The sequence below is a fragment of the Giraffa tippelskirchi genome, chromosome 1 (genome assembly GCF_054371585.1).
Source record: "Giraffa tippelskirchi isolate mGirTip1 chromosome 1, T2T-mGirTip1v1.2.pri, whole genome shotgun sequence".
NCBI classification, from domain to species: Eukaryota; Metazoa; Chordata; class Mammalia; order Artiodactyla; family Giraffidae; genus Giraffa; species Giraffa tippelskirchi.
In genome coordinates this window covers 89697199-89708685 of record NC_137275.1, presented here as the reverse complement: position 1 = coordinate 89708685, position 11487 = coordinate 89697199, and the positions used below count along the sequence as shown (strand labels likewise).

The 11487-nt window shown below is 38.3% G+C and overlaps 1 long non-coding RNA gene across 1 annotated transcript in view; it reads right to left on the bottom strand.

Annotated features, from left to right (window-relative positions):
* LOC145503769 (uncharacterized) overlaps positions 1–11487 on the bottom strand; it is a 63510-nt gene that overhangs the window by 21030 nt on the left and 30993 nt on the right. The window contains exons 4-5 of the long non-coding RNA XR_014051737.1: positions 10565–10703; positions 10227–10431 (exon numbers count right to left, since the gene is read on the bottom strand). This is a non-coding gene — a long non-coding RNA (uncharacterized LOC145503769). The remainder of the gene's footprint in view (positions 1–10226; positions 10432–10564; positions 10704–11487) is intronic.

Sequence of the window (11487 nt, the reverse complement as noted above, 5' to 3'; positions counted from 1 at the left end):
ACAAATTTGAATGTTTAAACATATGTTCTTACTGTCCCAAGAACCAATATAGTAGCTAATTTCATATCCACTTCTGCATGGGGGTAAGTAGGTGAATGGATGATATGGATTTTTAGGGTCATAGTATTTGAGTGAAGGAAGAGATCATTAAGCTTAAGACAGTTTGGAGAGAAGCTGAGACTAAGAGAATAGTTTGGATAGATAGAAAATGGAGAGGGAAATGTAGATAGAATAAATACATAAATAAAGTATCAGAAGAGGGAAAAAGTTAGTAGTATTCAGGGGGAACAGTCACTCAGTCACTCAGTGACTCACTCCCAGGTCACTATATGCCTGACATTGTAGTTGATGCCAGAGCTTTAAGCAATGAAACAAAATTCCTGTATTCATAGGCTCTGACATGAAGTAAGAGAAGGAACACTAGAATGGAAAAGGATGGGTTGGGAAAAGAGCAAATTAACTTTTGCTGGGTGAATTAAGGTAACTTCATGGAAGAACGTGAGTTTGTAATTATTAGATACATAAACTAAGTCACTGTAGACCCGTGAGTAACAATTAAAATGGTATTTTGCAGCGATCGATTTAGTGGAGACATGTAAAACAGATCAGGAGGTTGGAGACAGGGAGAGATAAGAGAATACTGAGATAACTTAGAAATAAGAGAGTCTGAATTGATATTGATAACACTTGCTCACTGATTGTACACGAAAAAGAAGGAACCAGAGGGCTAGAAAATGAGTTGGCAAATTTTTCCAAAAAAGCCAGAGAGTAAATATTTTAAACTTTGCAGGTCACATGGCCTCTGTTGCAGCTTCTCAGTTCTGCCCTTGTGGTGTGAAAGCAGCCATAAATGGCACAAAAATAAACAAGCATGACTGTGTTCCAGTATAGCCACCAGTGGTGCCTTTGTTCACTGGCTATCGTTAATCACCCCCTGGTTTAGAGTATAGAGAAAATGACAATGGTCATTGCCTGGGAGAGAGGACTGTAGCTTAGATTTTGGATATGCCAGCTTTAGATGATGAAGAGGAAATCTAGGTGGCAATATGGGCATTTAGGATTGGATTTTGGATGAGAGACCAAGCTGGACTCAGATTTGAGTTCTTCACTGTTAAAGTAAGAAAGATAATGCACATTTAGCTTCAAATCACTAACACAGAAACCAGAAGCAATCTGATGGAAATAATAGGTTTAACAGGTGATGAAGGAGCTAAGGAGACAGGCCAGAGATTAGGAACAGCATGCAGCTAGGACTCTAAGCCATGGTTAGGATGGGGGTAGTGTTTCTGGAGGGATGGGGTGAAGCACATTGTTACAATAATGGCCCCCAGGGAATAACATTCCCTTGTGTCCAGGCCCTTTGTAATATATTATTTCTACTCTTCTCATCAAGAAGTAAAGTCTATTTTTCTAGCCATTGAATAAGGGCTGGCCTTGTAACTTGTGTTGGCCGATAGAACACAGTGGATGTGTCACTGTGTGAATTCTGGAACCCATATGCCATAAGAGGTCTTGCAGTTCCAGTCTTGCTCTCTCCAAACCTTCAGACCCACCTCTGTGAAAAAGCCCAGTCTTGTCTGCTGAGAGGTGAGTTATCACAGGAAGGAGAACCTTGCTAGCAGTCAAAATAAATTGCCAGACATGTGAGTGAAGCCTGCACCACCCAGCTCCAGTGAAGACATCCGAGATGACACCCAAGACACGGAGAGGGAGGGAGAGAAACACCCTAGCTTCTGCCACGCTTTACCCTCCTGTCTTCCTCAGAGCCTCTGTTGGTGCTTCCATTCTCCCTCTATTTTCCCCATTGGGTCTAGCCAAATGAAGCCAGCTGACAGGGGATACCCAGGAAACACAGTCTGCAAAATGAAATAGAACTGGGGAAACAAGACCAGGATCAGTATGTAGATGAATCAAAGGCAAGCAAGTGTGAAGGGTGAGAGAAAAGCAGAGGGTGTAGCCTTGTTGCAGCCATGGAGAAGGAAGAGGAACTGGTAAAGAAGCGAAGATGAACCAGCTGGGTAGGTTGGAGAGACAGTAATGTAATGTTGGCCTTAATTAAAAGTGACAGGATTATAAGGGAGAAGGAGAGGTCTGATAAATGGTGTAAAATAATGCAGAGACTTCAAAGAGTGTGACTGGCTAAAGAGAATTTTTCTTGATGACATGCAGTAGTTAGTGAGCCATAAGTGGCCTATAAACAGTTACATTTTATTTCCTGAATTGTGGTTTGAAAATTCTCAGAAGCTTGTAAAATTGTCACAGGGGATTCATCATTAAAAATGGTATTGACATCTATTTTGGCTTCTGGTATGTTTAAAAAGTTACCTGTTTGGTAAGTTGATAAAAGATTTTTCTTTTTGGTCACACTGTGCAGCATATGAGGGATCTTAGTTCTCCAACCAGGGATCAGACTTGTACCCCCTGAATTGGGAGCACAGAGTCTTAACCACTGGACCACCGGAGGAGTCTCTATAAAAGATTTTTGAATGTAATGATAGTGATGGCTTAGTCGCTAAGTCATGTCCGACTCTTGCAACCCCATGGACTGTAGCCCGCCAGGCTCCTCTGTCCGTGCAATTTCCTGGACAAGAATACTGGAGTGTTGCCATTTCCTTCTTCAGGGGATTTTCCCCACCGAGGAATCGAATCCACGTCTCCTGCTTTGCAGGCGGATTCTTTACCATTGAGTCACCAGGGAAGATTTAATGTATTATATCTCCCTTAGAAAAACAATACAGAGATGCATAAAAATTAAATTGCTGCTGCTGCTGCTGCTAAGTCGCTTCAGTCGTGTCCGACTCTGTGCGACCCCATAGACAGCAGCCCACCAGGCTCCCCCGTCCCTGGGATTCTCCAGGCAAGAACACTGGAGTGGGTTGCCATTTCCTTCTCCAATGCATGAAAGTGAAAAGTGAAAGTGAAGTCGCTCAGTCGTGTCCGACTCTTTGCGACCCCATGGACTGCAGCCTACCAGGCTCCTCCATCCATGTGAGTTTCCAGGCAAGAGTACTGGAGTGGGTTGCCATTGCCTTCTCCAAAAAATTAAATTAGTGACCTCTAATTTCTGTTTTAAACATACTTAAATGATGATGTGATTATTTTTTCTTTCAGAACTGAACACTTTGAGAGTTTGATAGAGTGTACAGAGTGGCCAGGCATACCAATCACTGGATATAAGATAATTACACTTGTGATCTGGTCACCCAGTTTAGCCATTATGTTGATTTTGATTGTTTTAAGGCTAAAGCTTAAAAAAAATTCTTCATACCTTTTAAATTTAATTTATATCCATGATCAAACTTTCTATAGACAAAAAAACAAAATAAATATGAAGTTAAATATGATTTAACTAAGAGTATAGAGAATTACTACTCTAATTACTCTAATTTGCTTCAAGACACACTGTACAAAACTCTGATTTCACTAATTTCAACATTTTTTACATAGTACATCAAAATCTCTTTAGTACTTCTGGAGCCTGTGCAAAAAGAAAAAAGCAGAGTGACAAATACATCTAACTTAGCTTTTTTACTTATTACAAAAATGATAATTCATATCTGTAATGTGACATTTGGAAAGAAGTGTTGCCTTAGATAATTTTATCTTGTTATTTAAAAACAAAATGTAAATGCTACAGGGCTTCCTGGGTGGTTCGGCTGTAAAGTATCCACCTGTAATGCGGGAAATGCAGGTTAGATCCTTAGGTCAGGAAGATCCCCTGGAGGAATTCAGGGCAGCCAGCTCCAATATTCTTGCCTGCAGAATCCCACAGACAGAGGAGCCTGGAGGGCTACAGTCCATGAGGCTGCAGAGTCACACGAAACTGAAGTGACTTAACATGAATGTACAACTACTACATGATACCATTTATATAAAATTGTTAAAAAGTCAAGTCTAAACTACAATGACAGAAAGCACATCAGTGGTTTCCTAGGAGCAGCGGTGGGGGGCAGATAACAGCAAAGGAGCATGAGGGAATTTGGGGGGATGATGGAAATATCTGTATCTTGATTGTGGAGTTAGTTACATTGTTAAATTCAATAAACTATACATTTACAAGGTGTATTACATTGAATATAAATTAGATTACAAAATAGTAAACTTAAAAGTATATAAACTTCATAAAAATAGCTGTTTATTTTTTTAAATGTTCAATTAAATAATTTCAAATATCAGATCATAAAAGCAGATTTTTGTGTATGAGGGCTAGGACAGAGGTGAGGCAAATGAGACACCCAGGGCACAAAGTTGAAGGAGGTGTTCACCATAAGATTTCCAAAAGGATCAGCCCTGCACTTGAATGTCTCTAAATTATTCCTCCTTAAATTTCATGCCCTGAGTGCATCACCCTTTTTGAAGACATGATAGAAAATAAATTTTTATTCCATCTTTTAATATGCATTTGGTACCAAAACCTAATGTTATAAAATATGTTGCCATTAAATTTCATTTATTGCCAAATAAATTAAACAACAACACAGCAGTGTGATTTGCTGTGTTTCTTGAATGTGAGAATTGCTATCTTTCACTTCTGGAAAACTCTCAGCCATAATCTCTTGAATATTGCACTCCCCACCCCCTCTGCTCCCCACTTATCCTTTTGAAACACTGAAAGGGTATGTGTTAGAAATTAACCTAATTTTCATGTCCTGTTATCTTGAGTTCATATCCTTCATCCCTCTGTCTCTTTGTCCTACATTCTGGATAAAAGCTTGAGTTCTCTCTTTAGTTGTTTCTTACCTGTGTCTTATCCTGTCCTTTTGAGTTTCAAATTCCCAAGATCACTATTTTTATTTCTTCAAATTGTATTTATTTATCAAATTTGCCTGTAATTTTGACACCCTCTGTGTGCGTGCGTGCTAAGTCACTTGAGTTGTGTCTGACACTTTGCAACCCTATGAATTGTAGCCTGCCAGACTTCTCTGTCCATGGGATTCTCCAGACCAGAATACTGGAGTGGGCTGCCCTCCTCCAGAGGATCCTCCCAACCCAGGAATCAAACCCATGTCTCTTAAGTCTCCTACATTGGCAGGCGAGTTCTTTACCCTTACTGCCACCTGGGAAGCCCTTGACACCCTCTAGTATCTCTTCAAAAATTTTAAAAGGACATTCCTTACATTTTAAACATTGATAATAAATATCACCAAGATGGCAAGAATTCAGTTTTGCTTATCAGTGATCCCAGGCACCAAGGACAGTCTGACACAAAGTATGAGACTGATAAATATGTTTCTAAATTAATTATTTGCAATCTTTGCAAGTCAGATTCTGTTTTTTGCTGTTTTTGTTGATTCTTGCTAGTGACAACTTGTTTCCTTGAGTGTTTGCAATTTTTTCCCCCTTAACTGAGTTCATGTTTCTTGGAAATATTTTGGGGAAAACTTTGTGCCCTGGATCTAAGGTGCTTTCCTTTGGAAAGTTTCTATATTTGATCTTCCTAAATGCTTCCAAGGCACTAACAATCATGGGTCACTTTAAAGTCTCAGCTTAGGCTTTTCATAGCTTATGTAGGTAGAGTGCATGAGCCCCAAACCTACTTGAAGACTAGCTATGATAAAGAATTCTCATGGGAGAACTTCTACTTTCTTCACATAAGACCAAGGCAAGACTTTTTACTATTTTGCCTGAAGGTAGAAATGGAGGTTTAAGAAAATTAAGGTAATGCAGCTGAAAAAAGGAAAGAGTTACGATGAGTACATAGATTTGAAGGGCTTTGAAGCCCACGTTTTTTTCTAATACCAAACATCTTTATATGACTTTAGTTGTGTTGATATATGAACCTGACTTGACCCAACTCTCCAGTGGGTAAACAAGGCAGAGCTTTCAGGAAGCCAGGTAGGTCCAGCCACCACAGTGGAGTCAGAAACAGCACTGAGTTGGAAGTCTGCTTAAAGTTTCTCGTTCTTCACACTGGAGTAGGACCAGATTAGATTCTGAGCTGCCCCCACAGCAGGTCCAGAGATCAGCACAGTGTTGGAGGGCATCCTAGGGAGAGATTAAGCCCTGAGCCTTTGGGGTGGGAGCACTCACTCCAAGACCCTAGGCTACCAGAAAACTAACCCTGGGGAGTATCAAATAGTGAGAACTCACACAAAAGATGCTTGAATACAAGACCCAGCATCACCCAACCACCAGTAGCACCCTGTGCAGGATGTCTCTTCTAAACAAACAAAACAAAAATACAAACCCAGTCATCAGCAGATAGGATTACCACCTCAGCCTTGCCCATCAGAGGAAAAACAAACAAAAACTCAGCACAAATCTCACCCTATACAAAGCTTACACAAACCACTGGACCAACCTTAGGAGGGCAGAAACCAAGAGGAAGAAAGAATTCAACCCTGAAGCCTTGGAAAAGGAGACCTCAAACACAATAAGTTAAAAAATAATGAAAAGGCAGAGAAATACTACACAAATGAAGGAACAAACTAGAAACACAGAAATCCAAATAAAATGAAGAAAAAATAGGTAAACTACCTGAAAAGGAATTCAGAGTAATGATAGTAAAGATGATCAAAAACCTTGAAAACAAAATGGAAAAAATGCAAGAATCAATTAACAAAGACCTAGAAAAATTAAAGAATAAACATACAAGACAAACAAAATGATGACTGAAATTAAAAATACTCTAGAAGGAATCAATAGCAGAAGATCTGAAGCAGAAGAACGAATCAGTGAGCTGGAAGATAAAATGGTGGAAAAAACTTCTGAAGAGCAGAATAAAGTAAAAAGAATGGATAGAACTGAGGATAGTCTCAGAGACCTTTGGGACAATATCAAATGCACCAACATTCTAATTATAGAAGAAGAGTAAAAGAAGAAGGTATGAGAAAATTGTTGAAGAGATTATAGTTGCAAATTTCCCCAACATGGAAAAGGAAATAGTCGATCACTTCCAAGAGGCACAACGAGTCCTATACAGGATAAACCCAAGGATAAACATGCCAAGACACATATGAATCAAACTAACAGAGACTAAACACAAAGAATATTAAAAGCATCAAGGGAGAAGCAACAAGTAACATACAAGGGAAACCCAATACACTTAACAGCTTATCTTTCAGCAGAAACTCTGCAGGCCAGAAGGGAATGGCGGGATATACTTAAAGTACTGAAAGGGAAAAATCTACAACCAAGATTACTGTACCCAGCAAGTACCTCATTCAAAATTGATGGAGAAATAAAAAACTTTCCAGACAAGCAAAAGTTAAGAGAATTCAGTACCACCAAACCAGCTTTACAGCAAATGTTAAACGGACTTATATAGTCAAGAAATAATACAGAAGAGAAAAAATCTACCAAATCAACCCCAAACAATTAGGAAAATGGCAATGGGAACATATTTATCAATAATTATTTTAAATGTGAATGGATTAAATGCTCCAACCAAAAGACACAGACTGGCTGAAAGGACACAAAAGCAAGTCCCATATATATGCTGTCTACAAGACACCCACATGAGACCTAAAGACACATGCAGACTGAAAGTGAGAGGATGGAAAAATATATTCCATGCAAATGAGAAGCAAAAGAAAGCTGGAGTAGCAATCCTCATATCAGACAAAATAGACCTTAAAATAAAGCTGATTACAAGAGATAAGGAAGGACACTACATAATGATCAAGGGATTAATCCAAGAGGAAGACACAACAATTGTAAATATCTATGCACCCAACATAGGAGCACCTCATTACATAAGACAAACACTAACAGACATAAAATGAGAAATTGACAGCAACACAATAATAGTAGGAGACTTCAACACCCCATTCACACCAATGAACAGATAATCAAAACAGAAAATTAATAAGGAAACACAAGTCTTAAATGATACATTAGGTGAGATGGATCTCATTGATATCTTCAGGAAATTCCATCCAAATGCAGAAGAATATACCTTCTTCTCAAGTGCACATGGAACATTCTCCAGGATTGACCATATCTTGGGTCACAAATCAAACCTCAGTAAATTTAAGAAAATTGAAATCTATCAAGCATCTTCTCTGACCACAATGCTATGAGACTAGATATCAATTACAAGAAAAAAACTGTAAGAAACACAAACACATGGAGATTAAACAACATGTTTCTAAATAACCAACAGGTTACTGAAGAAATCAAAAGCGAAATAAAAAAAAAAGTCTAGAAACAAATGACAATGAAAATACAACAACTCAAAACCTGTGGGATGCAGCAAAAGCAGTTCTAAGAGGGAAGTTTATAGCAATACAATCCTACCTCAAGAAACAAGAAAAACATCGAATAGACAACCTAACTTTACCCCTAAAATAACTGGGAAAAGAAGAACAAAAAAACTCCAAAATTAGTAGAAGGAAAGAGATCATAAAGATCTGAGCAGGAATAAGAAATGAAAGAAATAATAGTAAATATTAATAAAACTAAAAGCTTGTTCTTTGAGAAGATAGACAAAATTGGCAAACCTTTAGTCAGACTCAACAAGAAAAAAAGAGAGAAGAATCAAATCAAAATTAGAAATGAAAAAGAGGTTACAACAGACAATGCAGAAATACAAAGGATTATAAGAGACTATTATGGGCAACTATATGGCAATAAAATGGATAACCTGGAAGAAATGGACAGATTCTTAGAAAAGTTTAATCTTCCAAGACTGAGCCAGGAAGAAATAGAAATTATGAATAACCCAGTTACAAGCACTGAAATTGAAGCTGTGATCAACAATCTCCCAAAAGACAAAAGCCCATCACCAGATGGAAAAAAAAAAAAAGTTTCTCGTTCTTCGTGGCTAACACCTCTGTGAATTCACCACAAAGGGTCTGGAGGTAGCCTGGGGCTGTTATTGGTTAGCAGAGCAGGCAGTCAGGTAGGAAGTGGACATAGATCAAGGAGAACAGGACAACATAAACCTCTCTGTCCCTCTCTGACTTAAGAAACCACCATCTTCTGAGTATAATGCCGCTGATTTACTCAATCTCCCAAATCTCATGCAAACATCTCCATGGTGGCACTAACACAGGACTACACAGGGAAGAAGATTCTGGGAAATGTGGTTATCTAAACAGACACAGTATACAACCACCAAAGGCGGGGAAAAACTTGGCAACCTATATACTGATCACATCTTTCTCCATCTCTGAGCAGAGAATTGTAGTGCTTAGATTCTTCATGTGTGACCACCGGTTGCCTTACCTTCTCACCACAAAATTTTTCACCCTGAAAGTGAGTGTGGGAAGTTGTATATACAATGCATCTAGTGTTAAACATGTATTTATTTTCTTGGCGTGTTGGTTTCAGAAGCAAAAATACACAGTAGTTTTTGATCCATAATTCCTGCAATGTTTTTAGGATGCTGTTTAAAAATCTTTAGTTTCTGAAGCAGTGGATCGCTATGAATTTTGGAGCAGAGATACAGTAGTGAAAGCTTGCCACTGACAGGCACCTTCGGGTAAGGCTATATAAAAATGTGGCCAACTGATGTATTGAGAGAGAAATATGACCTTAAAAGTTAATGTGATCCCCCACCACCATTAGGTGGGCCAAGGTCATTTGAAACCCTGCAAACTCTCTGAAGAATAGAATCCTTAACCAGCCCACCCTTTGCTTTTGAAAAAGGCTCTCAGAAAGATGTGATTTTAATTCAAGGTCTGCAGAATTTCTTTCAAAGAATACATGTTAATGTGACTAGCGTCCACTTCAGTCAGAACAGATTCATTTTTTTCATGTGGGATTAAGAGGCCTGTGTGTCTCCTTTTCCTCTAGAGCATAAGAACAACATAGTCTGAGGTGTACCATCTACTCATTTTTAGCACTTCTGGGTAAGATTTACTATTTTCAATAGTAATGATAATAATTGTCATTATATTATTTAATAATAAAATTGCCTTTACAATTGTTTTATTGTTACCATTATCATTCTAGCTCCTTTTTTCCTGATGCTCTTAAGTGTTTTACTGTTTGCAAAGCTTTCGTATTTTCCCATTTCCTATTCACAATTAGGGGAACCTTTGACTATTTCTTCTTTCGACAAGGAAATGGAAGCTCAGAGGCATTAAGAGATCTGCCTGGTTTCACCATCAAAGTCAGAGCTGTGCTCAACTCAAGGTATTGTTCTGTTCCTTTATTTTTTGTCATTTTTCCCCCAATTATTAATAAGGCTGATTATTCTTATTTCTGATGTTTGCTCACTTACAATGTGAGCTTCTTTTCAGTAGGAATTATGGAAATGCTACCAATTTACTTAACATTACCTATTTAAACAGGGAACATGTGACAATGACTTCCTGGACAAATTGATGAATTTGTGCCATTTGTTCATCCTCCCTTAGAAGCCTGGTTTCAGGATCAATCTTTGAGGTAAATTGCATATTCTCAAGCAACTGATTAAACATGGGAACATTTTGACTTCTTAAAATGTCCAGCCGACAGAGATGGGGAGAGGATATTTCCTTTTGCCTACATGGAGCAGAATAAAAAATGATTTGTCATGCACTGATAATTGCAGTACAAAAGAAATGTGACTATTTTTAAAGCACTATTTTCTCACTAAGATCCGAAGCTTCCCAACCTCTTATAAAAATCCATTCACCTGATATTAAAAGCTCCATTCCCTGCATCAAGCCTCAGTCTCTGACCTGAAACATAATGGCAAGTTCCCAGCACATGATGCAGCCGCTGCCACGGTCGAAGCCTTTGTTGTTTGCATTTATCCTCACACACAGACATCTCTGAAAAGAGAGGCAGGTGCTGTTTGATAAAAAACTGGTCCCCACAGTCAATGTGAACAGCAGTCAGAGCACATTTACATTTTCTTATTTTCGGAAGGAAATGTTAGATAAGTTTGGAATCTTGCAATATCCTTCTGTAGTTTAATGCCCACCTCCCTCCATCATTGACCAATTTCAGTATTTTAAAGCTGTATTACTTATAAATTCACATAAATAGTTCAGAGGCAGACATCCCAGTAGATGACAAAACAATGACAAAGAGAAAAAGAATTATTGTATATTTTGACAATGCCTTGGATTTAGAATTAAAGACTCTGCTTACATATTCCCATTTCTTATTATTGAGAAAGATTCTTTGGAGTTGCTCTTTGCAGACACCGCAAATTCACTGACAGGATTAAAAAAATTTTGGAGCTGGATTTTAGATGAAAGTGTCGCTGTCTGCATATCAATGCCAGCTACAAATCAGCACAAACAATTGTTCCGTCATTAGCAAAAGCCTGTGAACAGGAGCAGTCCTAATATTAAGCCTTCTGGCACTCTCATTGGATTTGTTTGACTTGATTGCATCCCGTTACATTTACAATCTGTTTTGTGTTATCAGCACATAGACTGACAGACTTTTAAATTCACATTTAGAAAATTTGAGAGCAGTTTTCCAAAAACAAACACTCCCCGAAAGAGTAATATATCAGCAGCTTTGACTTACGCTGCCAATAAATAATATTTAGCCATTGGAAACAGATAGTCGGATCCAATTAAAGAGGAATCCTGCAAGATGAGA